Source organism: Colobus angolensis, unplaced genomic scaffold (assembly GCF_000951035.1).
Source record: "Colobus angolensis palliatus isolate OR3802 unplaced genomic scaffold, Cang.pa_1.0 Scaffold312, whole genome shotgun sequence".
In the NCBI taxonomy this organism is placed as follows: Eukaryota; Metazoa; Chordata; class Mammalia; order Primates; family Cercopithecidae; genus Colobus; species Colobus angolensis.
Window position 1 is genome coordinate 1303228 of NW_012116400.1, and position 15485 is coordinate 1318712.

Genomic DNA, 15485 nt, shown 5'->3' on the forward strand with positions numbered 1-15485 from the left:
TATATAGTGTTTTCAAAATTTTTTAAGCAATGAAACTTTCTTAAATGTTATTCAGATGCCCAATATAGACGTGGGGCTGACATAAATGAACTGAGATGGAGCTACATTGTACTAATATATTTGAATGCCAGTTTAAAAAATTCCTGACTTATAAAGGCTTTAAAAGCAAGGACATCAATTTTGTAATTATATAACAAGATTGAGTTAGGTTGCCACTGATAGTGGTTTAGCTTCTGTTGTTCTTGAACTGGTAATGAAAATGGTGATGCAGCCATAAGCACTGGGTCCACTGTTCTAAGCAAAAAGCTGGTGGAAGATAAGAAAGGAGTGGACAGTCATTCTACTTGACCTCGTTAATTACAAGAAAAGTAAAACCTTTCCTAGAAGTCCTTCCTGCAGTCAGCCCCTTAAATGCAGAAGAGCTCAGATGGCCAACCCTAGCTCCTTCAGTTGGCCAACCCTAGCTCCTTCAGCTGGCCAACCCTAGCTCCTTCAGCTGGCCAATCCTAGCTCTTTCAGTTGGCCAATCCTAGCTCCTTCAGTTGGCCAACCCTAGCTCCTTCAGCTGGTCAACCCTAGCTCCTTCAGCTGTCCAATCCTAGCTCTTTCAGTTGGCCAATCCTAGCTCCTTCAGTTGGCCAACCCTAGCTCCTAGGCAGCCTGAGAGAGAACAGGCTTGTCATAATGGGCAGGTGAGTTTTGATTCATTGCTTGGGGACAGAAGAACTCTGAACAAATCAAGGTTCTATCCGCAATAAATAAGGGAGGCTCTAAGATATTGAGGAACCATCTAATGTTATTTATACTAACTACTTTCTAATCTGCCTCATCTACTCACCTTCCTCTTTCTCTTCACGTGATTTTAGACAGGGCATGGAAGAAATTTTTTTGATGAAGACAATTGTCTATTTTACTTAAAATCATTTTTTTAGCTAGTGGTATGTCTCGAACACTTTCCTAATAGTTCATTGAGATAAAGTCATAACTTTTTTTTCTTTCTTTGCTACTCTTACTCATTACCCCATTGGATTGACTGCAAATTGCCATTTTCTATAGAAAGAATCAGTAATCCTTTTTACACAGTGGCCTTGGTGATTTCAGAACTTTAAGAATATTTAAAATACTCAAGTTCTTTCTCCAAAAACTGGTGACTTCCTGCTGCTGATCTCCTGAAAGGTTTTGAGAAGAAAGTTGAAAGGTTGAAAATGGTGCTGTGTTTATTTGAATATCTAAAGGGTAAACTCCAAGCTACTTATCTGAAAACAAATATTCTCTGAAACCTGTAGAGTAAAGAAGTATAACTTGACATTTCTTCTGCAAGAAAAAAAAACAAGAAGATGGTGACTTTCAAGACCTCAGTCAATGACTAAAGCTCTGTGATCACAGTGAGGTACAGTATCTGAACTAAACATTTTCTTTAAATATTTTAGTAATTTAGAACTGATATTCTATGTATATCATGGAACAGAAAGACCAGATAAGCTATAATATGAAAGCAATATAATTCAAATTAAGTGGAAGAACACATAATAAAATACAAAACTTCTCAAAAAAATCTCCATTATGCCTGTTTGTAGCAGTATATATTCCTAACTGTATTAATGTATAATAGTTAATATAAATCATAAAGCATATAATAAAAATTAATGTAATTTAGTATTATCTTTGGTAATAATATCATTTGTTGAGTAGTTAATGAAATTATAAGTGCAAGTTCAGAAAAATTTTAGGTTCTGTTTTTTTAAGAAAACACAAATACTCATTATTCTTGGTATTATGTATTCAGCACATTACCGCGGTAACCAGGGCAGTAATGTCAAGACAAAGGTCAGGGTTGGCTTTAAGAAAGAAGCCTGAGAACGGGAATTATGTAGAGGCCAGAAAATCAGTGTCTACATGCTAAAGACAATTTTCAGGAACAAGTACTAGGAGCAGATCAAAACAAATAAGATCAACAAAACAAATAAGGAAGGTGGTTTTATGAACCCAGAGGGGCAATGGTTAGAAGTTGTGGTGCCACTTTGTTCAACCTTATCTGCTTGGAAGTTTTTCTCCCACACCATTCAAACCCTTTACTGAACCGAACTTTTGTACAGGCTGCAGCCAAGAGGGGCTGTATTATGACTTTCTTGGACCTTTTCATCCACAAAGAGATATTAAAAATTGTATTTCATTACTTAATGTTCTAATTGTGTTTTCTCAAATTCTGTATTTGTCTATTTGGCATCGATTCTTCACAAGGCCAATATTGAATTTATAATATTTTATTATTATCTATATTCTTGTTGTTCTGGCATTTGGGAGCCTTGTAGACCACAGAGAAACTCCTTCTCCCAGGGCTAGCTAATTCCTGAAGATAATAACAATTTGCCTAGGAATGCAGGCCTTTCATATGCAAACCAACCAATCCATTAATTACTTCCTTATCTAACTCTCACACACCAAGCCAATGTTTGCCCTGACTTAAATTATCCCAGGGCCAAGTATCACTCAAATGGAGGCCATCCTTACAGCTCAAAGCCCAGCCAGAATTTTTAAAGCAAGCCTGTTTTAAACTGTTTGCTCTGCCCTGTTTTTCCTATGGGAAATCCAATAAAGCCTGTGGTCTAATGCTTTCTCCTTGCTCCTTTCTGCCTTCTGACTGACACCCATGCCTTCTCTGTGTCCCTGTATAGCATGAAATGACCCCTCTCTGAGCCCTTTGAGTATGATAAACTTCTTTCTTTCAAACCTCCTTCTTATTTCCTCCTATGAATACACAGTCTTTACCAACCATATCATATACAACATTCAAATTCTCAGAATATTGAGTTGGAATAAATATATTGGCATTATGCATTATGCATTAAAACATTAAAAAATCTGAAGTTCATTTTTTTTTTCTGATTTTATAAGAAATTAAAATGTTCTTATGGGTCCATAAAAGTATCATAGGCCTTTGACGGTAGTTCACGTGTGCTTAGTGGATAAATTGACTGTGGAGTCAGAGATGACTTGCTTTTGCCGACATCCTTGTAAGCTCTTGAGAAACTGAATTAGAAACAGACAATGGTCAGTCTATGTGTAATAAACAGAACTCTGATCCACAGACTCTTCAGCAACCATTGCAGGAAACCAGTTACAATCTCTTAAGATTGGTTCAGAATGGTCACGATCTGGTCAACAACTGCCAGCCTCCCTATTTTTCATCTTTTTTTTTTTCTTTTTTCCGTTTCAGAACCCACCAGAGAAAGCTAAATATGGTCCCCAAACCAATCACAGAAGATGTCTCACTCTTGGCTAGCCTACCTGCATTGACTCCAGTGCCATCATGACAATGCCTCAATTGGAACATGCCTAACACCTTTCCTTTTCTCCACTCTAAAGCTTTCCCACTGCTTTGTCTGACTTTCAGCCTCTGCCAAATTGAAGTGGTGGCACTGATGCCCTTGCTGTAGCAAGCTCTGAATACATGGCTTATGTTTGTTTTCATTTGGATAGTCTTCATTTCCACACGCCCTATCTTCCTTGAGGTTTTCAGTTAGGACACTTTCTTCCCGCTGAAAGCCACCTATCCTATACATCTTCTAAAGAAAATGTTGATAGTGTGTTCCAAGATGAAAAACAGACAATCCAATGAGTTTATCTATAAAAATGTAAAAATACAAAATTTCTAAATGTCTATGCTTCTTTTTCAGACAAAATTCTTACATTAAAGCCAGAAACACAAGAATCTCATTTTCTAAATATTTTCTTTATCCTAAGAAAACACAAAAAAGTGAATAGAGTTAAGTGTAGACTAGCAGCCCCAGCACAAGTATCAATCTGGGACCAAGTTAGAAATGCACAATTTTGGCTCCCACTGCAGAGCTGCTCTGGAGATCCTGAGGTACTTTGAGAGCCATGGCTCTGAAGCAGACTATGCTGGATAGGCTCTTGAAATTCTCTGAGGCTTACTTTCTTCATATACATAAAATGTAGTTACAAATTCCTTGTCTTCAAATTTAAAGGTTTGTTGTGAGGATCAAGTTATTAATGTCCTGAAAACATGTTTTCATGATGCTTTCTGTGAAGAAAGAAAAGATGAACTCTGCTACATAATATTGTTAAAGTCTTTAAGAGAGGACTTGGGTTTTATTTTAGACAAGCAATTGAAGGTAGATGGGATTTAAGTTAGTTTTAAAAAGGGAAATGACATTCTAGTTGAGAAGAAAGGAGATTGTCAATCACTGTACCTCCTTCCTAGCTCTTTAAATATGGCTAGCTCCAGATTGCATATGATGATGATTCTAAAGTTGAGTCCTAGAAGCTATGGTGGGTAAGTCACTCATACATAACACTTATTAGGTCAGCCACTTAATAGCTGTGTTTCATTGAACGAATTTTTCATCCTGCTTGAAATTTTGTCTTCTTGTCTGTCAAATGAGAATAGGAGTGCGTATTAGGCTATACAAGAAGCATGGCTGGAGAGGCCTCAAGAAACTTACAATGATGGGAGAAGGCGAAGTGGAGGCATGTCTCACATGACTGGAGCAGTAGAAAGAGAGGGAAGGGGGAGGTGCTACACACTTTTAAACAATCAGATCCCATGAGAACTCACTATCATGAGAACACCATAGGCGAAATCTGTCCCCATGATCCGGTCACCTCACACCTCCCGCCTCCCACCAGGTCCCTCCTCTAACACTGGGGATTACAGTTCAACATGAGATTTGGGCAGGGACATAAAACCATATCAGAGTGAAAATATTTACCTCACAGTGTGGCTATACGTAGTACTTGAGATCACTTATATGACACATTCTTCCCAAGAAATATTAGCAGGAAAAATAAGAATAAGATATTAAATTGTTTTTCTCTGTTACACTGATCTATGCTTTGAGAATTGTAATTTGACTTAAGTTCCTCTCAGATGGTATTATGGGACTATTCTTATTGTTGAGTTTGCATCAATAATTAGCTCTTATGTTGACTCTGGTATCTGGTATCTGCGATTACCCTCTCCTTTTTTTAGGATGCTTTGATAATTGCCATGCTAATAAGTAGCAAGGAATATTTGAGACCACCAGTCAGGCTGTTCTTTTTGTTGCTACTGATGTCCCCATGGGGATGTTGACACCCAAGACTGATGGCACAGATTTTGTCCGAAGATACTGATGTCTAATGTGGAGGTGCTACAAGGGTGGCCACCAATATAGTCACCATCCTAATGTTTCTGTTTCAGTGACATCTTCATCACCACTACCAATGCTGTAATTGCTGATGCCTCACATTCTGAATGTCCTAAAGAAATTGTAGGAAAAAAACAGCTCTCATTTTTTTTTTCTTTTTCGGTTTTCTTTGATATTCCTTAAACCTGTTATTTGGTCCTGAAGCTATGAGATAGTTTGATTGACGTTGCTGTGCTTTTTAAAAAAATCATGCCATTTCAGTTGGGTGCTCACACTTGTAATCCCAGAACTTTGGGATGCCGAGGCAGGCAGATTGCTTGAGCCCAGGAGTATGATACCAGCCTGTGCAACATGGTGAAATCCTGTCACTAAACAAAAATACAAAAATTAGCTGTGCATGTTGGCACATGCTTGTAGTTCCAGCTACTCAGGAGGCTAAGGCGGGAAGATCATTTGGGCCGAGAAAGCAGAGGTTATAATGAGCTGAGCTCATGCCACTGAGCTCCAGCCTAGGTGACACAGTGAGAGCCTGTCTCAAAAACAAAACAAAACAAAACAAAAATACCATCTCATCAGTGCTGCCTAATTATCTTTGAACCAAGCTCTGTGTCTCTTATTTATCAGAAGGCCCCTTCTTCCTTAATATAAATGGTGCCTTAAGGGTTCTACCTGACTAAGTCTCTGAGTTTGCAAAGAAGACCTTGAGTTCTAGACAAAACGCAGCCTAAGTTTGAGTCGACACCTCTTATACATGTATTCATAGGAAAAAAACTTGTGCATGTGGAGATATTTTAAAGATGTAAAGCCTTAAAAGAACAATGTAGTAACAACCCATCATTATCATCATGACTTTAACCTTGGCATCGTGGACAGACTTTAAGGTGGCATCTATGATCTTCACTTCCTAGGATTCATGCCCTTGTGCAGTCCCAGCCCCTGTGACTTGCTTTTACACAGTAGAATATGAAAGGTGATGGGCTTCCCCTCCCATGATTGTTATTACATAAGACTCTATCTTGCTTGAAGACCCACTAGCGCAATTTCCTCTCATTGGTTTTGCAGGAGCAAGCCATCAGGAAGTAAGTGGCCATCCTAGAGAAGCCCATATAGTAAAGAACTGTAGGAGCCTGTATAGGCTGAGAGTGATCTCCAGCAAGAAACTGTGGCCCTCAGACTTGCAGCCTCAAATAAATGAATTTTACCAAAAACTCAAAGGAGTTTGGAAGTGGCTACTTCTACATTTGAGCCTTTGCTGAGACCTGGATTGCAGCCCCATGAGACTCTTAGGCAGAGGAAACAGCCAAGCCATGCCCAGATGCCTGACACACAGAGACTGTCAGATAATAAACTGTGGTTTTAAGTGGCTAACTTGGTAGTAATTTGTTGTACAGCAATAGAAACCTAATATTCCATGTTAAACAAAATATGGAGGGAGTCATTTTATCATGAATGCTTTAATACCCTTCTTACCTAATTTTTAAAAAGATGTCTTAACTTGTTTTTTACACGCATTTATTATTATGGCTGTAGAGTAGCATAGTTTGCTTTATTACTATTTCCATTACAAAAACAATTAACAATTTATGCCTAATGGAATTATAATGGTGTATTTTAAGGCATATGACCTTCATGGTAAAGAATTAGAGATTTCTAGTTAAACATGGCTAAGTGAACATATGTTTTTATGTCTGCTTAATCAAGAAACTCACTACAATAGTAATAAAAAATAAAACAGGCATAAATCTAAAAGGAGCTAAAGAATGGGGAAAGTGGCAGTACTAGGTAAAGACTCCAATTACAATTTTGATATTGGAAATGCAAACAGACAAGTGGCAAGGCAACTAATGAGAGGGAAGAAAGTTCACATCTAACTGCACGTGGAACCCCAGAAACACTTAGGAATTTAACATGGCAGAAACTTGAACATGGGAGCACAGAATAGTATTAAAAATAAGAGGTTCTAAGTATCAGTAAAAACCAATTAAGTTCTCTCATGTCCTCATCTCAAGCAAGACAAATAACCCCTTCCTGTATTAACAGAAATAGAAGTTTTCCTTATATAGAGAGTGTATTTTGGAGGTTCTAGATTTGGGGACATAAGCACATTGAAGGCCGACATAGAAGCATAATATTGAAATCAAGACAGCAATTCAACAGTGATACAGGGGCTTTTAGAATACCTCACCTCCCCAGTTTTCCCCAGCTCAGCTCCTGAACAGGGCATAGAGGATGACTCTCTGGAAAAACTAAAAAGCCAAAAAGAAACTATCTCTAGACAGTGAGATTTTGAGGATTTACTAATAAAAGAACTCAGCCAGCCAATATTTCTGGGAAGTTCATTGGTCAAACAAATCCTTGTTTATATTCACGTATGCAGAGTTTGCATTGAGGATTGTAATGAATCAAACTTCAATACAGACTCATAGGTGTTCTGTTTCCAGTAATGGTATACTGTGTATTTTGGAATAAGTCTCTCATTGAGAACACCTAAGAAAGATAGGCAGAACTTTTAGAAATTATGTTTGAATGCATCAGAGAGCTGCTAAGATAAATGATTATGAGGTCTAAGTCCAATCCAGGAACACTTTCAGGACTTTTGGACCCATTTCCTCACCGAGGTATATTTTGTAGAGGGCCAGATAGTAAATGTTTCTGATTTTGTAGACCATTTGGTCACTGGCAGAACTGATCAGCTCTGCCATTGCAACATCAAAAGTAGCCATAGACAATATTACATAAATGGATATGGCTGTGTTTCAGTTAAATTTTATTGATAATAACAGATTCGACCAATGGGCCATAATTTCCCAACCTCTACTCTGGAAACATTTGTCAGTTATGAATGAGGTGAGCTTGCAATATACTCATAGCACTAGGGGGACAAAATTTAGTGTTAGAGGCCCACAGAGAAGAAGATGTGGGTGACTTTGGATTGGGACCCTAAAGGGTTGTTATTTAGAAGTAAGAGTAGGCCGGGAGCAGTGGCTCATGCGCGTAATCCCAGCACTTTGGGAGGCACAGGCAAGCAGATCATGAGGTCAGAAGTTCGAGACCAGCCTGAACAACATGGTGAAACCCCTTCTCTACTAAAAATACAAAAATTAGCCAGGTGTGGTGGTGTGCGCCTGTATTCCCAGGTACTCAGGAGACTGAGGCAGGAGAATTACTTGAACCTGGGAGGCGAAGGTTGTAGTGAGCCGAGATCGCATGAATGCATGCCAACCTGGGTGACCAAATGAGACTTCTCTGTCTCAAGAAACAAACCAACCAAGAAACAAAAAAGAGTAAACTAGAAATAGACCAGTCCTTGACAAGATAAAGACCTAGCTTCAATTCATCTCCATCCCTGATTGGATTAATTTGACTAGTCTTTGCTAATAGGCTAACCTAGCCTTTTTAAAGCATACATATATTCTATCAGGATGATAATATGATCTTTTGCAGCCTTAAATTAATACTATAGTTTCTTACATATAAAATATTCTGAACTATGGGAAGAGATAAGATCAAATGGAGCAAAACTAAGAGAAACATCTGACAACAGAGAGAGACCTGCAGGGGATAACAATGAAAGAATAAGAAACCAGTTTTAAAACATGTTCAAGAATATAAACAAGTAGAAGAAAATAAGTTGCAGATTGAGAATTTTAGGCTGATAATTGGAAGTTATGAAGAACTGATGAAATTCTAGAGCTGAAAAATAAATTGAGAACTCAAAGACTGGATTTAACAAGAGCGGAAACACTCCTGATAAATTAAACTCAGAAAGACAAGTGATGAACAACAGAAAAAGTTACCTAGGAAACATAGGACATGGTAAAATGAACTAAAATGTGGGTAACTAGAGCCCCAGAAGAACATAAGAGAGGAGTAAAATGCAAAAGTGATATTCGAACAGATAATGAATGACTCAAGTTTTCCCAAACCAACAAAATAGCACCAAACCATGGATTTAAGAATCACTACATAATCCAAATAGTTTTAATGAAAAACCAAAACAAGAAACCTAAGAATGAATAGTTGGATTATTAAAACCCCAAGCAAAACCAAACAGAAACCTAAAAATGTTATAGAAAAATTGTAGAAATTCAACGTAGAGGAATTCTAGGTGCAGCTAGACAGGGAGAAAAAGAAAAAAAAAAATGATAGCAATAAGACTAACAGCTACTTCTCAACAGAAACACTGTAACCTTGAAGACAATATAACCATATTTGCAAAAAGCACTCCAAGTAAATATTGTATTCTAACAAAGGAGTCAGCAAAATATGATTCACAGACAAAATGCAAGGTGTTATCTGTTTTTGTAAGCAAAGTTTTTGGGGGCGACAAACCTAATTATGCTCATTCATTTACCTATTACATATGAATGCTTTCATGCACTAGAGTAGTTGGAATATTATGACCCCAAAAGCCTAAAAGATTTACTATTTGGTTCTTTGTGGAAAAATGCTGACCCTTCTAAAATAAAAATGAAATGCAGCATTATTAGGAAAAACAAAAAGTGAGAGATTTTTTCATTGCCAAACCTGTTCAAAACGAAATTTGAAGCTAATAAACAGAAGTAAGAAAAATGAGCAATAGAAATAACAAATAAATATCAGTAAATGAACACTGATACTGTAAATCATAATATCTTGTGGGCTTAAAATATGTTTAGAATTAAAATATACTACAGCGTAAGCATGTAACCTAGGGTATTTGGAGCTAAATGTTGTAGCACCTGTACATTATTTGCTAAGTGATAAATGTACTAATTTATGTTAGACTTGATACAACAAATGCATTTAGCAAAATCTAGAGTAAACACTAAAATAATAGCTTAAAAAACATAACTACCATATTAATGAAGTGGAAAAAATGAAATAAAATGAAGAAACAAAAAATTAATCCAAAAGACAGCAAACAAAAGGAGGAAGCAAAGCATCATAGAATAGTCAAGAAAATAAGAAGTAAATAGTGAGGGGAAAACCTTAATCCTGAATATATCTTTGACAACATTACATTGCATGTGAATAGAAAAAACACCCCAAGTAAAGGTCTGAGTGTCAGATAAAGTAAAAAGTGAAAAAGCCCAGCTATATTCTGACTCTAAAAGCCACATTTTAAATGCAAGCAAACAGAGAAATTGATAGTAAGTACAACACACACAAAAGACTATGCCAAAAAAAAAAAAAAAATCACACTAGCCCCAGGAAAGGTCTATCTATATTAGTATTAGACAAAAAGACTTGAATGTACAGAGAGATATTTTGTAATGGTAAATAGTTTATTTCACCAGGAAAGTACAAAACACCACTTAAACCCCAAAAACTACATAAACGGAGACATAGTGGGGAATTTTAAGCCACCTCAGCACATGATAGAAGAAGTAGGTCAAATAATTCCTAAGGATATGAGTTTGGACAACATTACTAACAAATGTTCAACTGACATATATAGAATGCATGCAGACATAATAGCATGCAGAATGTGTGTTCACTTTAAGTACGTAAGAAGCATTTACCAAAAAGAAACGTATACTGAGCCGCATTGTCTGTGTCTACTAATTAAAATCATGTAGAACATATCCTTTGAACATTAAAATATGTCATTTATTTCCAGTTTTTAAAAATTTCCATTTATGTTATACATTATCCATAAATTTGGCTTTTGCTACAAGAAATGTTATGTTTCTTATAATTCAGTGCCACATATTTTCGAATTTCTATTGTTATGTCATCCTTCACCCATGAATTATCTAGAAATAAACTTCTAATTCCCAAACTTAAGGAGTTTTTAAAATTTATCTTTTTGTTATTTCACCTGCATTTTACCATGCTTAAAAATATATTCTATATCATTTTAACCCTTTGAAATTGGTAGAGACAGAATGCTGAGCACAATCTCAAGAAGTTAGGAAAAATAAAACTGATAGAAAATAGAATAAATAAGAGCAGATAATAACATAGAAAATAAAGCTAACATAAACTAAACTGAAAGTTATTTCTTGGGGAAAAAATGACAATACTCATAAACCCTTAGTAACAAGAAAAAAGGGGAAAACCCACTAAAAAGAGCACTACTGAAAAAGATGAAAAATTACTAACTTATAGACACCAAAAAATGATAAAATGTTGTAAATAAATATGAAAGTTTAGAATAAATGGAAATAGAAAAGCATATCTTACCAAAACTGAAACTGTAAAAAATCAAAGTTTATATGGTCTTATAGTTATTAAAGAAATTGAATTTGCAATTTAAAAACTAAGCATAAAGTGGCTTCATCATTAGCATCAAATTCATGCATACTATTCCAGGGAACGGCAAAAAGGAGATGTAATTCCTAAGTCCTTTTAACCTAGGAGAAGCATGGACATTAGAGTTGAAAAAACACTTCACAAAAGAGATCTTAAAATGATCAATAAATATATAAAAAGGGCCTCAAATCATTGATAATCAAGGAAATGTACAACAAAGTCATAATGATGAAAAAACAGGTAATGTCAAATTTGTTCAGGATGTGGAAAGTTTGGAACTCTTATGAACAACTTGTAAAAGTACAACTTTGGAAAACTTAAAGACATTACAAATTGATGTTGAATATTTGCATAACCAGTCATCAATTACTTTTACTTTGCATATATAGCCATATGCACACCAGACATTATTATGTATAAATATGTTCTAGCTGCATTACTCATAATCGCCCCAAATTAGAAGCCAAATACACATCAACAGTAGAATTGAATACTATCAGGCAATTAAGTAAAGAATTATAGCCATATGCTACAGTATAGATAAATGCCACACATTAAATGGGAGAAGCTGGACATAATATACATTGCATGATTCCATTATATACAGTTTATAAAAATACAAAAGTAATTAATAGTATTAGAAAACTAGTGATTACCTCTGGAACTACAGGAAAGTTATAGTGATTGGGAACAAGCACAGAAGGCCTTCTGGGATACTGACAGTGTTCAATTTCATGACCTTTGTCACACATAGGTGTTTACACATAGGTGTTTTACTGTAATAATTTATTGTTATATGCTTATGATTTGTGCACTTTCTGATTATATACTTCAATAAAAATTAAAACACTGAACATCTGAGAAGAGAGCAGATTATCAGATATTAGAGCAAACCTTCTAATATGTCTTAGATCAAAATAAATCTATATGATAAGAGAAACTTGGAGCAAATAGATAATGCAGCAAACAGAAGAAAATTTCAACAAAATTTATATATTAGAAAGCAAAATAGCATACAGCACTTATAAAATCAAAAACTATAAAAAAAATGAACATTCAGAAACTGAGAAGATACTTCAGAGTTTGAAAGATCCTAGCAGAAAACCTTAAAAGAGAAAATGTGGAAGATGAGTTGAGGAAAACATCTTCAAAATCCCAACGAAAAAGCAAAAGAAAATAAGAAAAAGAGAATGAGAATGAAAAAATAAGCCATTCCCTGCCTCCCCCCATGATGTCTAACATATGAGTTGGATCCTTACTATTCTGAGCCCCTTATTATGAGGTCTATGGTTTTCCATTCTTGTTATGCATGAAAGGTAATATGGAGCGCTGTACATATTTTAACCTGCTTAATAATCACTATGAAAATTTGGGAAACCTTTCACCAATCAACACTCTCTCATTGAAGGCTGTGTCTTCACTGCCTACAACAGAGGTTTCCAAACTTTTCCAGATTAGCTATTCATTTTTAAATTTTACTCATATATTTTATGTACCAATATTTATGACTACCCTGAAATGTTATGTTTGTAATGATAAACTGCAAAATCTATGAAAATTTATAGGCAGTGACTATCAGAAAGAGCTTCTGATAGTTATTATTCCAAAAATACTCATAGTAGTAAAACTTGTTAGAAACATTAACACCACTTGCAAATTGCTGAATAAAAGACATATTAGCCTCGGTTACATTATGTATAATATGAGGACATCTTGACTCATGGCATCACTGCAAATATTAAATGACTCAGCATCATCTTTGTCATTAGCTATTATAAGTATTAATTAATATTATTGTCATTATTTCACATTAAATTGAGCTGACATAATTCTGTGCCAGAGCAGAAAAAAATTAGTTTATCCGACAGAGGTTTCTTATTGATAACTGCTCAATTTCTATTCTGCTTTTACAAATAATGAAAGAGGTTCACTATCCCATGTTACTACTTTTGTGTATTGCTACTAATCTCGATACACCAGCTTGGAAATCACTTGCTAAATTAGGGAAATAAGGAAATCTTAAGATCTACTCTTAAATTGATGATTTATAGAGTTATATCAGAATACTTCTCTTTATTACTCCATTTAAATCAAATATAATATGCTTTTAAAGCTGAAATAAAACACATTCGATAAAAATCCTTGAATAATAGTGATATCATTTAGGTTGCAATTCAAGTTATGGGTAATTCACATAGATCTCCAGAATCATTTTTCTGCCTCATCATAGATATATAAAGTTATATGCATAAAATATGAGTAAGTTAATGCATCTGATATGGAAGTGGTGTGCTTGGTGTCACATCAGAATATTTGTGAATAATTTTAAAAGACATTTCATTTTCAAAGCCTCCTGTTAACTGGAGGAAAGGAGAGAGGCTTAAACTGCAAATAGAGGGACTTAAATTAGTTATGAAGACGAGTGCCCAGATGAGAGAACGATTTAACACGAAAATGGGATTTTTGAGAAACCATGTTTTCCAGAGCTTTTACATAATGCTATTCCAGAGACTAGAGATTTCTATATTCACTCCCCACCCTCGGATCCACCCTTTTGAGTCCTCCAAATACTAACTTATTTACTGGCATTGTGGCTGTCATCGCCATATTCTTTCCAATCATTTCATATCGAGGCATGGTTCAAACCTCTGGTTCACTTCACTGCGAGTGGACCTTGCTTGAGAGCCATTAGAACACGTTTTTGGAATGGTTTATTATGGCTAGTGTTCCATTATTGGAATGCTAAACATAAGGGAGTTATTTATATCCTAATGCTCAATGTCATCGCCAAGGTCTGATTGCAAAAATTCAAAAAATTGCAACCTCAGGCATAAATGGGTTAAGGGAAAAGCCCGACAATTACACCAACTAGCCAACATCATAGGACCCCTCCAACCCCGGCCATCGCAGGCCAAGGTTTATTAAAGGAAGCCCTCAAAGAAAGGAAGACCCTTTTATTGTCTGGGTTCATGTGAGTTTGCCATTTTGCCATCTGGTGGTTTTCAGCTGTAATTACAACCATTTACCAGTTGACAGGGAAACAATTTCACCACAGACAATGAGACGACCTCTTGTGATTTTGAGAAAAGGGAGGCAACCATATGTAATTAATCCTCTTTCTGTATCTACCTGCTTTCCTGTATAAGAGACATAATAAGAATGACCAAAGAGAATTCTGATGTCTGTGGCATATACTTATGATTGCAATGATCCTAAAGGAAATCTAAAAGACTGAAGCTGACAGATATTACCATATGTTACAGTTTGAATGTGTCCCCCAGATCTCATGTGTTGGAAACTTAATCCCCAAATTCATACATTGACAGTATTTGGAGGTAGGACCTTTGGGAGATAATTAGGATTAGATAAGGTCATCAAGGTGGGGCTCCCATGATGGGACTGATGGCTTTATAAGAAGAGGAGGAGGGAGCTGAGATGGCATACTCTTGCCTTTTCACCTTGTGATGTCCTCTGCCATGTTATGATGCAACAAGAGGGCCTCCTTTAAATGCCAGCACCATGCTCTGGGACTTCTCAGCCTCCACAACCATGAACTAAATACATTTAATTTTGCAAAAAAAAAATTGTTCTGTGGTGTTACGTCACAGCAATAGAAAGCAGACTAAAATACCATGTAACCAGATGCCACATAGATATTGCTTTCTGATAGTGTGTCTCTGGATGTGCAATGGATATTTTTGCATCAAGAAAACAGCTTGAGAAAGTGTTCTGACCTGCCCCAAGAGAAATACGAATAATAAACATAATAAATATCTCTTTATGAATAAAAACATGCATATTTGTGTCAAAATGCTTTCTACCTTAGTTATAACTCTGAGATATCTACTAAGACATCTGTTTCTCAGCAGGGGCTCCCCAAAAGTCTAAGTCATAGTTAAAAGGGAAGTTTAGCTAACCTGGACCCATACTTTAAAAATTCATAAGTTAAGTGAACTTTTGTTTCACTTTAATTTTTTATGATTACCTCATAAAGGTTTTTGTTTTACCTCAGTTTTCATGATGTTGCAGTATAACATAAAGATAGCCTAGACATTTTAACTTTAGTAAATTAGAAATCCCCATTATCTCCTGGTACCT

At 35.8% G+C, this 15485-nt stretch overlaps 1 long non-coding RNA gene across 1 annotated transcript; it reads left to right on the forward strand.

Moving 5' to 3' along the window:
• Positions 1-737: 737 nt before the first annotated feature.
• Positions 738-2174, forward strand: LOC105518130. The gene is made up of 2 exons (XR_001002776.1): positions 738-1390; positions 1787-2174. It is a non-coding gene; the product is annotated as an uncharacterized LOC105518130 (long non-coding RNA).
• The last annotated feature ends 13311 nt before the right edge of the window (positions 2175-15485 follow it).